The sequence below is a fragment of the Castor canadensis genome, chromosome 8 (genome assembly GCF_047511655.1).
Source record: "Castor canadensis chromosome 8, mCasCan1.hap1v2, whole genome shotgun sequence".
NCBI classification, from domain to species: domain Eukaryota; kingdom Metazoa; phylum Chordata; class Mammalia; order Rodentia; family Castoridae; genus Castor; species Castor canadensis.
The window spans coordinates 29,434,296-29,455,145 of NC_133393.1; the positions used below are offsets into that span (position 1 = coordinate 29,434,296).

General features: G+C 36.3%; 1 pseudogene; it reads left to right on the forward strand.

Moving 5' to 3' along the window:
* Positions 1-20,089: 20,089 nt before the first annotated feature.
* On the forward strand, positions 20,090-20,836 carry LOC109675051 (vomeronasal type-1 receptor 4-like; annotated as a pseudogene).
* Positions 20,837-20,850: the final 14 nt, after the last annotated feature.

Genomic DNA, 20,850 nt, shown 5'->3' on the forward strand with positions numbered 1-20,850 from the left:
TTCCCAGTGTGCTTGGAAAGGGGAAAGCTTGTAGCAGAGGCTCACGCACAGGAGAACTCTGAGTAAATAAAGCCTGCAGGATCAGGTGAGTGCTAAGCTCACCCCAGAGATCTGCATAAACAATGCCTCCAGCAACAGCAGGCTGACAGCAACGGGCAGGCAAGCCACAGCCGCAGATACCATTCTCAGAACTGTCTCCAGACTCCTTTTTTTTTTTCTCTTTTTCTCCCTACCTTTGATGAGAGAACAACCGAATTACACCTGCATGCTGAAAAACTTACTGAAACTGTATTGCATTTGAACTTGAGGCACTTGGTGGGGTTTTCTTGTGGGTGTGTGTGTAGTTTTGTTCTACTTTATGTGTCCCCTTTGATGAGACAACTACAGAACAACATCTGAGGCACCATCTCCAGGATTGGAGACTGAGACAGACACCCAAATTGTTAAGACTGAAAATTCATTGCATTTGAACTTGGAGGTTTTTTGGTTTTTTGGGGTTTTTTAAATTTTCTATTTTTCATTTTATTTTATTTTATTTATATATATATTTCTTTCATTTACTTATTTTTTATTTTTATTCTTATGGGTTTTTTTATTTTTTATTTTCAATCCTCTCTCTGTCTCTCTAATGCCTGTTCAGCTTACTGTCGATTAGTCCACTAACACTCCCAGTTTATACCTTTGAAACGTTCTTGTCTGATTCCTTGTTCTGTTTTCTCCTTCTTGTCTGTTTATTTGTTTTTCCCTTTTCTTTAGCTTCTTGCTTTCCATCTCTGCTCACCCTTCCATTCTAAATATCACCATTGGTATTATTACAAGCTAGAAAATACTTAATTGCACACAGTACAGGGTGCAATTACGTGTATACAGTGTACAGTGTGAGGAAACCAGTTTCCCCACAGCAAAAAATTAGTACAGGAACCAGAGGGGAATGAAGAAAACACATACTCAGATCAAGACTCCAAAAAAATGAAGATAAACTATGCCAAAGGAACCAATGAAGCCCACAAGAATAATGTAAAAGAAGACATACTACAGGTACTCAATGAGAATTTTAAAGAGATGATATTGGATAGGATCAACCAAAATGTACAGGAGAAACTCAAGAAATTCCAAAACAACAAAAATAGAGAATTTGAAAAAGCAAAAGAAGAAATAAAGGAAACCATAGAAGCACTGTATAAACATCAAAGTGAAACAGAGAACACATGAATAAACAGATAAATGAACTCAGGACAAAAATAGACATCATGAAAGATGAAACCACCCAGGATATGGAAAACCTCAGAAAAAAGAATGAAACAGAACTGCAAAACAAAGTGGAAGGCCAATCCAGCAGAATAGAACAAACAGAAGACAGAATCTCAGAACTTGAAGATGAAATGGTAATTAAAGGAAAAACCAAAGAACTACTAATTAAACAACTCAAGACCTGTGAAAAGAAAATGCAAGAACTCACTGACTCCATCAAAAGACCAAACTTGAGAATAATGGGCATCGAGGAAGGAGAAGAGGTACAAGCTAAGGGAATGCATAATCTATTCAACAAAATAATAATGGAAAATTTCCCAAATCTAGAGAAAGATATTCCCATACAGATACAAGAGGCCTCCAGGACACCAAACAGACCAGGTCAAAATAGAACTACCCCATGAATCATCATTAAAACAACAACTTCAAAAACTAGGGAAAGAATATTGAAGGCTGTAAGAGAGAAAAAACATATGAAGGTAAACCCATCAAAATCACAGCAGACTTCTCAACAGAAACATTAAAAGCAAGAAGAACGTGGGGTGAGATTTTCCAGGCACTGAATGAAAATAACTTCAACCACAGGATACTCTACCCAGCAAAACTATCATTCAAAATAGATGGAGCAAAAAAAGTCTTCCATGATAAGCAGAAACTAAAACAATATGTGACCACAAAGCCACCACTACAAAATATTCTTCAAGGGATTCTGCACACAGAATGTGAAACCCAACTTAACCATGAAAACACAGGCAGCACCAAACACAGGAAAAGAAAAAGCCAGACAGTAGAGAACAACCTCAACTTAGGTACACACAATCAAACCTTCAACTAAGACAACTAAATGACAGGAATCACCACATACCTATCAGTACTAACACTTAATGTTTTTTTTTTTTTTGGATTTTTTTTTATTGTTTTATTATTCATATGTGCATACAAGGCTTGGGTCATTTCTCCCCCCTGCCCCCGCCCCCTCCCTTACCACCCACTCTGACCCCTCCCTCTCCCCCCCACCCCCTCAATACCCAGCATAAACTATTTTGCCCTTATCTCTAATTTTACTAACACTTAATGTTAACAGACTTAATTCACCCATCAAAAGGCACCACTTGGCAAAATGGATTAAAAGGGAAGATCCAACAATTTGTTGCTTACAGGAGACCCATCTCACCAGCAGAAATAAGCATAGGCTTAGGATGAAAGGCTGGAAGATTTACCAAGCCAATGGCCCCCGAAAACAGGCAGGAGTAGCAATACTTATCTCTGACAAAGTAGACTTCAAACTTACATTGATCAAATGAGATAAAGAAGTACATTCCATACTAATAAAAGGGGAAATAGACCAAAAGGAAATAATAATCATCAACCTTTATGCACCCAATGTCAACGCACCCAATTTCATCAAACATACCCTGAAAGACCTAAAAGCATATATTAATGCCAACATGGTGGTTGTGGGAGACTTTAACACCCCATATCATCAATAGGTCATCCAAACAAAAAATCAATAAAGAAATCCTAGATCTAAAATATACAATAGATCAAATGGACCTAGTTGAAGTCTACAAAACATTTCATCCAACTTCTACACAATATACATTCTTCTCAGCAGCCCATGGAACCTTCTCCAAAATAGATCATATCCTAGTGCACAAAACAAGTCTCATCAAATATAAGAAAATAGAAATTATACCGTGCATACTATCTGATCACAATGCAGTAAAAGTAGAACTCAACAACAAAAGTAAAGACAAAAACCATGCAAACAGCTGGAAACTAAATAACTCATTACTTAATGAACAATGGATCATCGATGAAATAAAAGAGGAAATTAAAAAGTTCCTGAAAGTCAATGAAAATGAAAACCTACCAGAACCTATGGGACACAGCTAAGGCAGTCCTGAGAGAAAATTTTATAGCCATGAGTGCATATATTAAAAAGACTAAACGATCCCAAATCAATGACCTAATGATACATCTCAAACTCCTAGAAAACCAAGAACAAGCAAATCCCAAAACAAATAGAAGGAGAGAAATAATAAAAATAAGAGCTGAAATCAATGAAATAAAAACAAAAAAAAACATACAAAGAATTAATGAAACAAAAAGTTGGTTCTTTGAAAAAATAAACAAGATCGATAGACCCGTGGCAAACCTGACTAAAATGAGGAGAGAAAAAACCCAAATTAATAGATTCAGGAATGCAAAAGGGGAGATATCAACAAAGACCATGGAAGTCCAGGAAATCATCAGAGACTACTTCGAGAACCCATATTCAAAAAACTTTGAAAATCTTAACGAAATGGACAAATTTCTAGATACATATGATCATCCAAAACTGAACCAAGAGGAAATTAATCACCTGAATACATCTATAACACAAAATGAAATTGAAGCAGCAATCAAGAGTCTCCCCAAAAAGAAAAGTCCAGGACCTGATGGATTCTCTGCTGAATTCTATCAGACCTTTAAAGAAGAACTGATACCAACCCTCCTTAAACTGTTCCACGAAATAGAAAGGGAAGGAAAACTGCCAAACACCTTTTATGAAGCCAGTATTACACTTATCCCAAAACCAGGCAAAGACACCTCCAAAAAGAAGAACTATAGGCCAATCTCCTTAATGAACATTGATGCAAAAATCCTCAACAAAGTAATGGCAAACTGTATTCAACAACACATCAAAAAGATTATTCACCACGACCAAGTAGCCTTCATCCCAGGGATGCAGGGGTGGTTCAACATATGAAAATCAATAAACATAATAAACCACATTAACAAAAGCAAAGACAAAAACCACTTGATCATCTCAATAGATGCAGAAAAAGCCTTTGATAAGATCCAACACCATTTCATGATAAAAGCTCTAAGAAAACTAGAGTAGAGGAAAGTACCTCAACATTATAAAGCTATATATGACAAACCTACAGCCAGCATTATACTTAATGGAGAAAAACTGAAACCATTCCCTCTAAAATCAGGAACTAGACAAGGATGCCCACTATCTCCACTCCTATTCAACATAGTACTGGAATTCCTAGCCAGAGCAATTAGGCAAGAAGAAGGAATAAAAGGAATACAAATAGGTAAAGAAACTGTCAAAATATCCCTATTTGCAGATGACATGACTCTATACCTTAAAGACCCAAAAAACTCAACTCAGAAGCTTCTAGAAATCATCAATAGCTATAGCAAGGTAGCAGGATATAAAATCAACATAGAAAAATCATTAGCATTTCTATACACTAACAATGAGCAAACTGAAAAAGAATGTATGAAAACAATTCCATTTACAATAGCCTCAAAAAAAATCAAATACCTAGGTGTAAACCTAACAAAAGATGTGAAAGACCTCTACAAGGAAAACTATACACTTCTGAAGAAAGAGATTGAGGAAGTCTATAGAAAGTGGAGAGATCTCCCATGCTCATGGATTGGTAGAATCAACATAGTAAAAATGTCGATACTCCCAAAAGTAATCTACATGTTTAATGCAATTCCCATCAAAATTCCAATGACATTCATTAAAGAGATTGAAAAATCTACTGTTAAATTTATATGGAAACACAAGAGGCCACGAATAACCAAGGCAATACTCAGTCAAAAGAACAATGCAGGAGGTATCACAATACCTGACTTCAAACTATATTACAAAACAATAACAATAAAAACAGCATGGTACTGGCACAAAAACAGACATGAAGACCAGTGGAACAGAATAGAAGATCCAGATATGAAGCCACACAACTATAAGCAACTTATCTTTGACAAAGGAGCTAAAAATATACGATGGAGAAATAGCAGCCTCTTCAACAAAAACTGCTGGGAAAACTGGTTAGCAGTCTGCAAAAAACTGAAAGTAGATCCATGTATATCACCCTATACCAATATTAACTCAAAATGGATCAAGGATCTTAATATCAGACCACAAATTCTAAAGTTGATACAGGAAAGAGTAGGAAATACTCTAGAGTTAGTAGGTATAGGTAAGAACTTTCTTAAGGGAACCCCAGCAGCACAGCAACTAAGAGATAGCATAGATAAATGGGACCTCATAAAACTAAAAAGCTTCTGCTCAACAAAGAAATGGTCTCTAAACTGAAGAGAACACCCACAGAGTGGGAGAAAATATTTGCCAGCTACACATCAGACAAAGGACTGATAACCAAAATATATAGGGAACCAAACTGAATTCTCCCAAAACTAATGAGCCAATAAAGAAATGGGCAAGTGAACTAAACAGAACTTTCTCAAAAGAAGAAATTCAAATGGCCAAAAAACACATGAAAAAATGCTCACCATCTCTAGCAATAAAGGAAATGCAAATTAAAACCACACTAAGATTCCACCTCACCCCTGTTAGAATAGCCATCATTAGCAACACCACCAACAACGGGTGTTGGCGAGGATGTGGGGAAAAAGGAACCCTCTTACACTGTTGGTGGGAATGTAAACTAGTACAACCACTCTGGAAAAAAATTTGGAGACTACTTAAAAATCTAAACATTGATCTATCATATGATCCAGCAATACCACTCTTGGGGATATACCCAGAAGACTGTGACACAGGTTACTCCAGAGGCACCTGCACACCCATGTTTATTGCGGCACTATTCACAATAGCCAAGTTATGGAAACAGCCAAGGTGCCCCACCACTGACGAGTGGATTAAGAAAATGTGGTATCTATACACAATGGAATATTATGCAGCCATGTAGAAGAACAAAATGTTACCATTCGCTGGTAAATGGATGAAATTGGAGAACATCATTCTGAGTGAGGTTAGCTTGGCCCAAAAGACCAAAAATTGTATGTTTTCCCTCATTTGTGGACATTAGATCAAGGGCAAACACAACAAGGGGATTGGACTTTGAGCACATGATAAAAGCGAGAGCACACAAGGGAGATATGAGGATAGGTAAGACACCTAAAAAACTAGCTAGCATTTGTTGCCCTCAACGCAGAGAAACTAAAGCAGATACCTTAAAAGCAACTGAGGCCAATAAGAGAAGGGGACCAAGAACTAGAAAAAAGGTTAGATCAAGAAGAATTAACCTAGAAGGTAACACACATGCACAGGAAATTAATGTGAGTCAACACCCTGTATAGCTATCCTTATCTCAACTAGCAAAAACCCTTGTTCCTTCCTATTATTGTTTATACTTGCTCTTCAACAAAATTAGAGATAAGGGCAAAATAGTTTCTGCTGAGTATCGAGTGGGTGGAGGGTAAGGAGAGGGGGTGGGGTGGGTGGTAAGGGAGGGGGTGTGGGCAGGGGGGAGAAATGACCCAAGCATTGTATGCACATATGAATAATAAAAAAATTAAAGATAAATAAATAAATAAATAAAAAGTTTTATGTAACATATCTGTGTGTGTTTTGTGTGTATATATGAAAGAGACATGAAATTTTGAGAGAAACTAGAAAAAAGATTTAGGGAAATTATTGCATAGTAGATAAAATTTTATTTTAAGTTCTTCTATATTTTCTATTATTATTTAGAATGGAAATTTCTTTCCAATATGAATAAATAAGTCATGTTTAAACAACTTGTGGAGTATTTCTAGATATCATTTGTTAGGGCCCTGTCAAGCTCCACTGTTCTATCAGTGCCTTTATCATCTAAAGAAAATTAATTTGATTCTACATTAATATTGATGAGAAATGCAGTTATTGATTTCTCAAATTAGAAAACCATTCAATACAGGTATTTGGGTAAAATGCATAATTCTATCAATGAGATATCTGATAAGGACATTTAAAAAAATATTTACTATTATTTTGCTTATTATATAGGCATGGAGCACAAAATAGTAGAATTTATAGACACAGTCTTACACCCATGTCTTAAGAACGTCTCTAGCATATCTCATTATTGCCCCCTATAAACAATCGGATTTACACTGCTCCTCTTAACAATGATAAATGCCTCTTTCTTTTTTGGTTTGATCATACTACATACACATGCTTTTACATAAGTTATTTATGTTATTGTGTCCAATGTAAGTTTGTAAAGAACTTTTCTCTCTAATATAACACTGGTTTGCTTGATTGCACGGAGTACACTATCTTAGTTTCAGAACATTTTTGTGAAAGCCATTCTCTAGTGTCTAACATGAAGAACAATACAAAGCTAGCACATTCTAAATCATTCATTGGTATGGAAATTCAAAAGGAGGGAATGTAAGAAATGGAAATAAAATAATAATAACATTAAATTCAGAAGATACTATTGAATATTAAGAATAGACAAAGTCTATGGTTGGTGGTATATGCTTGTAATCCTAATAATTGGGAGTCTGAGGCAGGAGGTTCAAAAGTTGAGGCCAGCTATAAAACATGTAGAAAAAATGCTCACCATTCCTGGACATAAAGGAAATGCAAATCAAAACCACATTAAAATTCCACCTTACTCCTGTTAGAATAGCTACCGTCAAGAACATAAATAAGAACAAAATGTTAGCAAGGATGCATGGGAAAAGGAACCCTCCTATACTGCTGTGGAAATGTAAGCTAGTACGTGGAAAACAGTATGGAGTCCCCTCATAAAACTAAAAATAGACCTGCCGTACTATCCAGCAATACTACTCCTAGGTATATACTGGAAAGAATGTGAGTCAGGTTACTACAAAAACACCTGTATGTCTGTGTTCATTGCAGCACTATTCATAATACCTAAGCTATGGAAATAGCCTAGATACCCCACTACTGGCGAATGGATTAAGAAAATGTGGTATTTATATAAAATGGAATTTTACTCAGCCACAAAGAAGAATGAAATTTTGTCATTCACAGATAAATGGATGGAACTGAAGAACATCATCTTAAGTGAAGTTAGCCAGGCTCAGAAGGCCAAAGCTGCATGTTCTCTCTCATATGTGGAATATAGACCTAACACAAATGTAGCAGTATTATGAAACACTGGTCACGCTAAGGGGAGGTCACACATGAGAGGAGTAGCAAAACTAAGAACTTGAATAGGGTTGATATACTCACTATACAAGAATGAATATAGAAATCTTAAAACTACCATAAGAAAGGGACTAAGGTAGAATGAAGAAAATTAGAGGAAACAAACCAATTGGGATTATAATACATACATACATGGAAATATGTATAGCTTCTTTCATCTCAACCTACAATTTCATGTTTTTCATTTTATCTTTTCTCTTTTTTTCTCCTACAAAATCGGAGAACAGGAGTGTAGAACAAGTCCTGCTCAGAGGGAAGAGCTTACACCAGTTGGGGAGCGGGGTTGTGTTGGGAAAAGGAGGTAGGAGGGTGAATGTGATGCAATAAAATGTGCACACATGTAAGTAAATGCAAAAATGATACCTGTTGAAACTACTACAGGAATCTGAGGTGGGGGAGGAGTGAAGGAGAATGGTGAAGAGGTGAATTCATGTATGATACATTTGATACATTGTAAGAATCTGTGTAAATGCCACTTTGTAACCCCACCCATCACAACAATAAAAAAAAAGAGTTGAGGCCAGCCTGAGAAAAAAAGAAAAAGTGTATATACAGGAAATGTATAATTCCTGGCACAAAAAAGAGGAAATGATAGCCTGGAATTTGAACTGGCCAAATAAGTGGTATCCTGGGTTCCTCACTGAAAGATCAGAACTGAGTTGAGTAAATTTAAAATGAATCTAAATCACTGGCAGAAAATTACTAAAATTTAACATGCACAATTAAAATTATTACACATCTAAACAAGCAAGACTTAGGGTACAGACATGAAATAGAAATCATGAAATTCTGGAAACTCTGGGTTGACTTTTCCAGTGAAATCTTGTATGAGATTTGAAGAAAAATTGACTGAAAACTTTTAAAAATTTGGTGATATGAGCCTTCATATTGAGAGAGTCAGATGTCCCTAGAAAAATAAACCCTAAAACCCAAAAGGGGGTTAGACAACCTTGCAGGATTTAGAACAGTTCCTGTGCCTTCAAAGTGAACTACTAAATTAATAATCTCTGCTTAATATTCCCATATCAATTATTTTGGTCTAATTTATTTAGTGTTTTTAGTGCTGAGGTTCCACCCAGAGCTTTGCACATGCTATGCAACCAATCTACTACTGGGCTATATCTTCAGTCCTTGACTTTAAGATCTATTCCCATACACATATTTCTTGCTGAATCACAAGCACTATAGGAACTTTTTCTGAATTCTCTTTGGCCTTGCTGTAAATGATCTCTTGCTCTAAATTTGTAGCAGGATTGTCATGCTTCCACAGAATATCTGGAACTGCCATAATCTTCTGATTATAATTGGATGACTTTTTAAATTAAGTCTTAGTGGAAAATTTGGACCAGCCAATACCAAGCCATATTGAGCCTATAATCCTTGTAAATTTACAGGAAATATGAAGGATAACATTATTTTTTTGAACACACGTGAATGAATCAAATTTACATGTGAAAAATTCTGCAAAAAAGTTCCAATTTCTTTAGAAATTAGAAGGCATGACATCTTTAAAGGGAGAGAAAATTGTATAGACAAGAAAAGAACAAAGAAATATTTGAAAAGAACATAGTGATAGATTTTATTGGGTCTTGTTTCAAATAAATTTTAGGGAATTAATATTTGTCTGTCTTCCAAATCCCCCTATCCTTCAGAGCTCTATACATTGCAAAGAAAAATCTGTATATACTTGTTCCAGGCCTCCTTCTAAAGACTGAGCCCCTTTGTGTCCAGATAAGGTTTTATGAAGCTGAGTCTAGTCAGACAAGATGAAGCATGGTGTCTGTTGTTCAAGAATGACTATGGGATCAAACAGGTATTCTTCTGGGCCGTCTCAAATGGTAGCCCTGAGTGTGAACCAAGCAGAAGGATGGTTGCCAGAGTTCTCAAATCTTTTTCCTTTTTGTTCCAGTGGTGGCCAAATTGTTGTCATCTCTCAGTTTGAGCAGCAGCTTAAGTGGCCTGGATCACACTACTTTGTTGAGAGGAGAATATTTTATATGCTTCTGGGGTTTTCAAATACTGTGGAACGAAAACTGAAGGACTTGAACAATTCTCCATGGAAAAGTTTGTAAATCATAAAAGATTTCCTGGAGGTGGTCATGGATAATTATTGAGGTACAAGCTCATCAAAAGGCCATTTCCTTCTCAGAAGTTCATCATGACTCCAGGGACTCTAACCCCACTCCTTCTTCCCTGCCCTCAGGAGTTTAAAAAAGGAGACTTCCTCTTTCCTTAGAAACATCTGAACACTGTAAGTTCCCAATGCAACCCCAATATCTCAATAAATACTCCTATCACTTGAAGTGACTCCTTTTACAATTAAAGACTGTGTTAGTGTCTGAGAATGATGAAAGACTGGAGCACTTTGTTGATCCCAGCATTACCATGGCCCAGTCCTCCACCTTTAAGAAGTTTTTGTTGACACCATGGAAGTCCAGGAAATCATCAGAGACTACTTTGAGAACCTATATTCAAATAAATTTGAAAATCTTAAAGAAATGGACAGATTTCTAGATACATATGATCATCCAAAACTGAACCAAGAAGAAATTAATCACCTGAATAGACCTATAACACAAAATGAAATTGAAGCAGCAATCAAGAGTCTCCCCAAAAAGAAAAGTCCAGGACCTGATGGATTCTCTGCTGAATTCTATCAGACCTTTAAAGAAGAACTGATACCAACCCTCCTTAAACTGTTCCATGAAATAGAAAGGGAAGGAAAACTGCCAAACACATTTTATGAAGCCAGTATTACACTTATCCCAAAACCAGGCAAAGACACCTCCAAAAAGGAGAACTATAGGCCAATCTACTTAATGAACATTGACGCAAAAATCCTCAACAAAATAATGGCAAACTGTATTCAGCAACACATCAAAAAGATTATTCACCACGACCAAGTAGCCTTCATCCCAGGGATGCAGGGGTGGTTCAACATACAAAAATCAATAAACATAATAAACCACATTAACAGAAGCAAAGACAAAGACCACTTGATCATCTCAATAGATGCAGAAAAAGCCTTTGATAAGATCCAACATCATTTCATGATAAAAGCTCTAAGAAAACTAGGAATAGAAGGAAAGTTCCTCAACATTATAAAAGCTATATATGACAAACCTACAGCCAGCATTACACTTAACGGAGAAAAATTAAAACCATTCCCTCTAAAATCAGGAACCAGACAAGGATGCCCACTATCTCCACTCCTATTCAACATAGTACTGGAATTCCTACCCAGAGCAATTAGGCAAGAAGGAATAAAAGGAATACAAATAGGTAAAGAAACTCAAAATATCCCTATTTGGAGATGACATGATCCTATACCTTAAAGACCCAAAAAACTCAACTCAGAAGCTTCTAGAAATCATCAATAGCTATAGCAAGGTAGCAGGATATAAAATCAACATAGAAAAATCATTAGCATTTCTATACACTAACAATGAACAAACTGAAAAAGAATATATGAAAACAATTCCATTTACAATAGTCTCAAAAAAAATCAAATACCTAGGTGTAAACCTAACAAAAGATGTGAAAGACCTCTACAAGGAAAACTATAAACTGCTGAAGAAAGAGATTAAGGAAGACTGTAGAAAGTGGAGAGATCTCCCATGCTCATGGATTGGTAGAATCAACATAGTAAAAATGTCGATACTCCCAAAAGTAATCTACATGTTTAATGCAATTCCCATCAAAATTCCAATGACATTCATTAAAGAGATTGAAAAATCTACTGTTAAATTTATATGGAAACACAAGAGGCCACAAATAGCCAAGGCAATACTCAGTCAAAAGAACAATGCAGGAGGTATCACAATACCTGACTTCAAACCATATTACAAAGCAATAACAATAAAAACAGCATGGTACTGGCACAAAAACAGACATGAAGACCAGTGGAACAGAATAGAAGATCCAGATATGAAGCCACACAACTATAAGCAACTTATCTTTGACAAAGGAGCTAAAAATATACGATGGAGAAATAGCAGCCTCTTCAACAAAAACTGCTGGGAAAACTGGTTAGCAGTCTGCAAAAAACTGAAACTAGATCCATGTATATCACCCTATACCAAGATTAACTCAAAATGGATCAAGCATCTTAATATCAGACCTCAAACTCTTAAGTTGATATAAGAAAGAGCAGGAAATACTCTGGAGTTAGTAGGTATAGGTAAGAACTTTCTCAATGAAACCCCAGCAGCACAGCAACTAAGAGATAGCATATATAAATGGGACCTCATAAAACTAAAAAGCTTCTGTTCATCAAAAGAAATGATCTCTAAACTGAAGAGAACACCCACAGAGTGGGAGAAAATATTTGCCAAATGGGACCTCATAAAACTAAAAAGCTTCTGTTCATCAAAAGAAATGATCTCTAAACTGAAGAGAACACCTACAGAGTGGGAGAAAATATTTGCCAACTATACATCAGACAAAGGACTGATAACCAGAATATACAGGGAACTTAAAAAACTAAATTCTCCCAAAACTAATGAACCAATAAAGAAATGGGCATGTGAACTAAACAGAACTTTCTCAAAAGAAGAAATTCAAATGGCCAGAAAACACATGAAAAAATGCTCACCATCTCTAGCAATAAAGGAAATGCAAATTAAAACCACGCTAAGACTCCACCTCACCCCTGTTAGAATAGCCATCATTAGCAACACCACCAACAACAGGTGTTGGCGAGGATGCGGGGAAAAAGGAACCCTCTTACACTGTTGGTGGGAATGTAGACTAGTACAACCACTCTGGAAAAAAATTTGGAGGCTACTTAAAAAGCTGGACATCGATCTACCATTTGACCCAGCAATACCACTCTTGGGGATATACCCAAAAGACTGATACTCCAGAGGCACCTGTACATCCATGTTTATTGCGGCACTATTCACAAAAGCCAAGTTATGGAAACAGCCAAGATGTCCCACCACCGACGAATGGATTAAGAAAATGTGGTATCTATACACAATGGAATTTTATGCAGCCATGAAGACGAACGAAATGTTATCATTCGCTGGTAAATGGATGGAATTGGAGAACATCATTCTGAGTGAGGTTAGCCTGGCTCAAAAAACCAAAATCGTATGTTCTCCCTCATGTGTGGACATTAGATCAAGGGCAAACACAACAAGGGGATTGGACTATGAGCACATGATAAAAGCGAGAGCACACAAGGGAGGGGTGAGGATAGGTAAGACACCTAAAAAACTAGCTAGCATTTGTTGTCCTCAATGCAGAGAAACTAAAGCAGATACCTTAAAGCAACTGAAGCCAATAGGAAAAGGGGACCAGGAACTAGAGAAAAGGTTAGATCAAAAAGAATTAACCTAGAAGGTAACACCCACGCACAGGAAATCAATGTGAGTCAATGCCCTGTATAGCTATCCTTATCTCAACCAGCAAAAACCCTTGTTCCTTCCTATTATTGCTTATACTCTCTCTACAACAAAATTAGAAATAAGGGCAAAATAGTTTCTGCTGGGTATTGAGGGGGGGAGCGGGAGGGGGCGGAGTGGGTGGTAAGGGAGGGGGTGGGGGCAGGGGGGAGAAATGAACCAAGCCTTGTATGCACATATGAATAATAAAAGAAAAATGAAAAAAAAAAAAGAAGTGTTTGTTGAATTAATATTAGAATAAATGTATTATGTGAAAGTGTGTATATAACACAGGATAGGTAAGTGATAAAAGATGCTTTTACAGAAGCAGTAAGTGTGTATGTAGAGAGAAATAACAAGGATAAGGAATTTTCATACCTGATGATGAGCACAGAAAGTATAAAAAGGAGAAATTTGAGAAAAAATACCACAACCAGCTAAAACCAGTATCTATAAAAACAACAGCACTCTGCCTTTGTGCACCACAAAGAAAAGGCAGTCTTTTTGTTATTTTCACTAACAGTTATATTGTAACAGTGGACGATCTTCATCTGAGAGGAAAATTCTGCCCTTTCACAGACATCTTCTGTTTCTGTGCAGATAAATGTTTCATCACAGTCCTATGTTTAGATTTCCTTTCCTTTTAGTGCAGTTCCTCTTTCCCTTCCTTATAAATAACTAAAGACTGAATAATTTTGTAGGCAGCCTATGAGGTATCTAGGTGGCAAGTACTCTTGGAGATATGGAGGATGTACTATTGTGTATCTGTTTCCTGATAACTCAAAGGTTAAACCCCGCAAAAAGAATTATGAAAAGCAGGAAGGGAGGCAGCTCAGGAGTGAGATCAGATAATGGATGGGACTGTTGAAGTTCTGAGGTGAATTTTTTGGATATTTTTATAATTTTTCCCTTCAGTTTTCAATGCTTTAAAATTTTTACAATAAAATGCTTATAGTATTTTATATTTTACTTTTTTGATATAATTAACAGAGAAGAATCCTTAACTCTTAGGGCTACTATCCCTAGTCATTGGCATTAAAGAATCGATGGATTCTGATTTTCCCAAAAACATTTGTATGTCTCCAAGAATGGTTTTCTAAAGAAGTTGATTCTTTTTCATTTTAATTTTCAAAGGAGCCAGTACTAAAAATCTTAGGAAAGTCTTCCCTAGGAAGAAAATTATTCAGGAAAAAGGTAGACAGAGATATTTCAGCTCCCATGATGCTGTTTCATAAGAATGAATCAAATGAACACGAGTAGGGCTAAATCCCGACAAATTACAGTAAATCATAAATGTCTGGAAATAGAAGGCAGTACTGAAGTTGAGTCTCAAAGAGCAAGTTTTCTAGAATTTGTGAAGTTGAGGAGGCTTCAGTGTCTAGAAGATGAGTGAGGAAAACCTAAGAGTTTATGCTCTAATTTATTTACTGGGTTTGCACACATCAGGTCTAAATTTAGCTTAGAGACTTTTTCATTCCAAGAATTATCTATACAACAAAGAAAAGTAGTAAAACATTACAGATTCATATATTGTTTATACACAGTATTTTTGTATTTTTATGAAGTTAGTTTCAGCTGGTCAGGTTCCAATGAGATTAAAACTACACTAGTTTAATATAAAGATTATGAGATAATTTTAAGATTATTAACTAAGCAAAGTAGTTGAAAAGCATCCTTATATTGAATCTTTTTGAGAACACTCCTTTAACCACAAAAAGGGTTAAGTTAGTGAGTTGACTTTTGTGTAAAGTGAGAAATATGGATCTTGTTTCAGTCTTATTCATGTGGGTATCCAGATATCCCAGCACCATTTGCTGCAGAGTTATTTCCTGCAGTGTGTGTTTTAGGCACCTTTGTGGAGAATCTATGGCTGTATCTTCATGGATGTGTTTCTGTATCCTCTATTCTGTTCCATTCTATTCTACCTGTCTGTTTGTATGCCAGTGCAATATAAAAAAAGACATGATAAAAGAAGGAGGACTATTAGGGAAAAGGAAGTGAAACAGCAGCTGGGCCCAGAGAAGGAAATAATGGGAGTGAACATGAACAAAATACATTATATACATGCATGAAAATTCAATAATGAAACCCATTATTTTCTACAATTTATATGTGTGTTGAAACTATTCCAGGAATGAGGGGAGGGAGGAATAAAGGAGGATGATCGAGGGGATTAATATGAATTCAACTATGATATATTGTAAGAACTTTTGTAAATGTTGCAATTTACCCCAGTACAACAATAATATGATAATTTAAAAACCCATATTTTCAAACAATCTATGTACATAAATAAAAATCTAAAATATATTACTGAGTTATAGTACTGGATCCAGAAAGGACATGGGCAGGACTCTCACACCTTTTGGCTCATACTCTTTTGGCTTAGAGCTAATAGAGCATCAAGTGGAAGTCAGGACTATTGGTAGGGCTGGAGTGCCCTCCCCCAGAAAGCAGCAACTAGGAGAGCCCCATCCACTATAATGCTCACCAGATACAAACACATTCCTCAAAAGAATTTCTTTTTTTTTACTGGGATTTGAACTCACGGCTTCTCACTTTGCAAGGCAGGCATTCTACTGCTTGAGCCATAACTTCAGCCTCAAAAGAATTTTTAAGGGACATTTTCCTTTTCCACAATGATATTAAAACAAAACAGAATTTGCCTGTGAAACATATTTGGCCTCCTAGATGTATGAAGAGAAATAGCCTAAGAATAATCTGATGTGAGTCTTCCAAGTGCCCTGAATCTATGTTGGATGTGAAAGCATGAGTCAGGGGGTGCATTTGCCATTATTTTCTGCATTTCCTCACTTTCCCAAAGCTGCATTCTCCTTTTCCAGGTTTGGAGGAGGTTGCTCATTGCTGTGTGAATGTTGATGAATGCAAAAGTGTTTTTCCTTCACCCCTGAGGTGAGTTCTGTGTCGGGTACTGGATCCCTGCACTGCAGAAGCCTCATCTCCTTCTCAGAATCAGCTTTTGGATAAGTGATGGGTCCCAAATGTTTTGGAAGCCTAAGTGGAGTTATTTGCTCCAGCTTTGGCCCTGAAGGAACCAGCCAGATAGCAGAATTACAACTTGTAATCTTCCTTCTCCCCTGCATTCAGGCACTGTTTCCTGACTTTGAAAGAAGGATGGGATTATGGCTACAGAGAGCACTTCTCTCTGTTTTCCAGTAGTCTTGCTAGCTTTCCCTCCCAGGGCATCTTGTCCTTAACAAGCCTGTTCCATGTGTTAGAAACATTGTAGGCTCTTCATCCCACTACTTAAACTTTCCCCAGTCTACACACCTCACCATCTGACTTGTCCTCCCTCCATCAGTTTCCAAGTGGCATAATTCTTGGATGAAAAGCCCCAAATTTCCTTCCAGATACCCATGAGTCCAAGAGTAGTGGTGCAGTGCAAGATTCCAGCAAATAGAAATGTCACAAGAATTTCTGGTATGAAGTGACCTCCTGAGCCCTTGATGAGAAATGGGTAGTTGCAGCCCAAAGAGGAATTTTAAATCAGTATGTGCCAGGACATAGCCTTTCCTGAACACCTGAGACCTCCAAATGGTAACCTGAATTTGATCAATCTAGGGATAACCCATGAGAATAATTTTGAAATAACTCCAACCTTTCCCTCTGTCCTACTGTCCTAATGTTTTCACAGCTGCCCCAAATCAATCCTAGGATAATAAAAGTCTGGATCTTTCAAATTTTAACTCAAACATCTCATCCTTTGTTGTTGATTTCTAATTTTATTCCATTTTGATCTGATAGAGGACATTATTTCAATTTTCTTGTGTTTGTTAAGACTATGTTTTATGTCTTTCTCTGATCTATTTCAGAGAAAGTTCCAGGGGCTACTGAGAAGAATGTATATTCTGCAGCAGTTGGGTAGAATGGTTTGTGGATGTCTGTTAAGTCTATTAGGTCTGTATTGTCATTTAATTGTGAAGTTTCTTTGTTGAATTTTTGTCTGGATGATCTTCCTAATTGTGACAGTAGGATATTGAAGTCATGCACTATTTTGTGTTTGAGTCTATGTCTTGTAGTGTTTGTTTTATGAAATTGATGTGCCAAAATTTGGTGTGTATATGTTTATTGCATATATGTTTATTGTATATATAAACTCTTATAATCTCTTGAATAATCTTCAGTACTTTCTGACCAACTTTCAAGTCTGTTTTATCAGATATAAGTATAGCCACTCTTGCTTGATCTCAAGTTCCATTTGCTTGGAATATCATTTTTCATCTTTTAATATTAATCCTGTATTTACTTGGCTAGTAAGGTACATTTCTCATATGCAGCAAATGGTTGGGTTTTCTTTTTTAATCCAGCCCAAAAGTCTGTGTTTTAAATGGAGAATTAAGACCATTAATATTAAGCGTTACTATTGAAAGGTATATGTACCAATGTGTGACAGAAAAAGAATTCACAAAACTTTCTGAACAAATTATTCTAACAGAGTTGCAGAGAGAAGTGCTCCTTATTGTACCAGGGAAGTTATTGTTACTTTTCAATTTGTATTTACATGTATATATCTTTTACAATTTACTTAATCCCTCTTAATCTGTTTTTATCTAATCAAAATCAGAGAATGGAAATCACATTTCTAAGGGCTGTTCATTCATTTATGGAACAAGTACTTTTGCTGCTTTTGTGTGCCAGATGCTCTTCTAAAGCCACATAGAAACACAAAGGCCATATTAGTGACTAAGCCAGTGACCTGGCTTGTCTCCAAGGCCAGCCCGGTGCTGCTTTCACTTCTGGAAAAATGACTCCATTCTCACCTTGAATTTCAGCTCTGCCCAATTTATTTAAATTCCTTGGTGTCAGGCTCTAGAAAGGTCCATCATGGGAGTAGAATGATTAATGATAGAAGGACCATTCTTTGATATAGATGAACTATAGAGTCCTGTCACTTTAAGACAGGATTGCTTTTTTGAAAAGGGGAAAAAGAATGAACCCAACTAATTTTTGAGTCCCAAAGGTGGGTTCAAGCCTAGATTTGTGCAGATCATGATGTCAGAAACCTTCAGGACAAAAATCTAAAGCAATTCTTTTATATTAAGTAGGAATGAGAAGAGAAAGGCTAACAGAAATCCATTCCAAGTATATAAAATGTGTAAATCTCATGGAGTGGTTCAAACAATTAATTCTACTCTTTGGAAACTGTCCATTGTTTTACATAATTCCTAGGTGAAAAATAAGATTGGAGCTCTTAGATGTGAAAGATTAGATCCTATCCAGGCCTGAAGGATGAAAGTAAACTTGGACTGAGAATGATCATGCAGCCTGATTGGGAAAGAAAAGAAAACAGGCTACAAAGCTAACTGAAACCATTGCTTCTCCCAAGGTTATACAGCAGCTTTAAAATACCATCATGACTCCCTATTTGAACATTCTCATTTCAAACCATTGACAGCCCAACCAACTTAGCTTCATGCAGTCAAAATTATGCATGCTTTACTCATAAACTACTCCCATCTCACAACAGCATACAATTCATTTCTCCTAATCCACCTTAATAAATGTCAAAAAATCTATAACTGATATAAGCTTCTCTTGGAGTCCAAAGTGGTCACTCATTAGGAATTTAAACCTCTTCTAAAGACCCTCAGGCAGCATTTCATGGTTCTGGTACAGCATCCTCCCAGCTACTGCCAGTGGGTATCTGATTTTTTTCAGACTATAGACTTCTTCTTGAATGGGTCAGGCCAATGAGCTTTAAGTGCTGTATCCTATTTGAAAAGACTATGCAGTATGAGTTAATGTTGAGGACTGAAAAAAAATCACATAATTTTTAAGCAGTAAAACCATAGAATCAGTTGAAGTTTAGAAATACCAAAATATTGTTATAGGCATCAAAGATATAAAACTTTGAAGCAACTTAAACCCTGAAATTGTTAAACTCATCAGTATGTAAGTAAGAAAAGAATAGTTAACAAAACAAGAGACACTGTGAAAGTTATTAAAAGATTTAAAGTAACAGAATTTCAGAAGTATCTCTATGTGGGGTGTGGAGTATGTGGAAGACACACACACCAAACATGAACCCGGGTCTCTGGAATTAAATGATGAGAATATGATAGAATGAAATAAAAAACAAAGGAGGAAATTCTGGTTGGAAGAATTTGGGGTTAAATTCAGCTACTCTGAGTTGAAACATAAATGTATAAGGATGTAAGAAGGTAGGTAGATTATGTTATTATAAATTTAAAAACTCTATGTAGAAAATTTATTGTTTAATGTGATGGTCAGGAAGAAATTTCAGGCTGTATGGAATGACCCACAAAGAGTGCTACAGAGAAATAAAAAGAATCCTTGGAGAAAAGTTGCACTATTACATATATCGTGACTATCCTTTATACTCTTATAAAAGCACAATATATGAAATATTTTTGAAGATGCACATCATGATTACCAATGGTTTCTTCAAAAATATGTTTGCTGGATCCAAGTTTCTGCGAATATGAAGTAAGACATGTTCGTGATTCTTATTAAGAGAACAATCTTCCTCTTTGTAACTGTACTTGGCATTTTGGGAAACACTTTGTTTTAGTGAATTACATGTGCACATTTGTAAGCACCAAAAAGAAATCTATACGCCTTATACTCATCCACCTGGCTTTTACAAATATAATGCTTCTTTCCAAAAGAATCCCAAAGGCAGTAGCAGCTTTTGTGCTGAGAAACTTCCTTGATGATATAGACTGTAAAATTGTTGTTTACCTGGGAAGGGTGGTCCAAGACTGTTCAATATGTACCAGCAGTCTCCTCACAGTGGTCCAGGGCATCACCATCAGTCCCAGAGACTCCGCGTGGAGGAAGCTCAAGTTGAGTCTTCATGGAATATCCTTCCCTTGTTCTTTTGAATACTCAATTCCTTGATAAGCATGAACTTACCATATACATTAAAAATATCAGGAGTAAGAACATATCACAAGTTAGCAAAAGTGGCTACCAGAAAGCTGGATGATAAGATGGATTTTTCTCATTCTCATGAGAGATACTGTGTTATAGGGTATCATGTTCGGAACCAGTGGTTACATGGTCTATCATCTCCACATACACCACCAACATGTTCTCTACCTTCAGAACTCCATGTTTCTCTACAACACTCCCCCTGAAATGAAAGTATTCTCCTACTAATGCTTTGTTTTCTTTTCTTCTATTGTACAGATTATGTTCTTTCTCCTTAGAGAATAATTCCACAATGTTAAATATTTGAGAATTTATGACCCT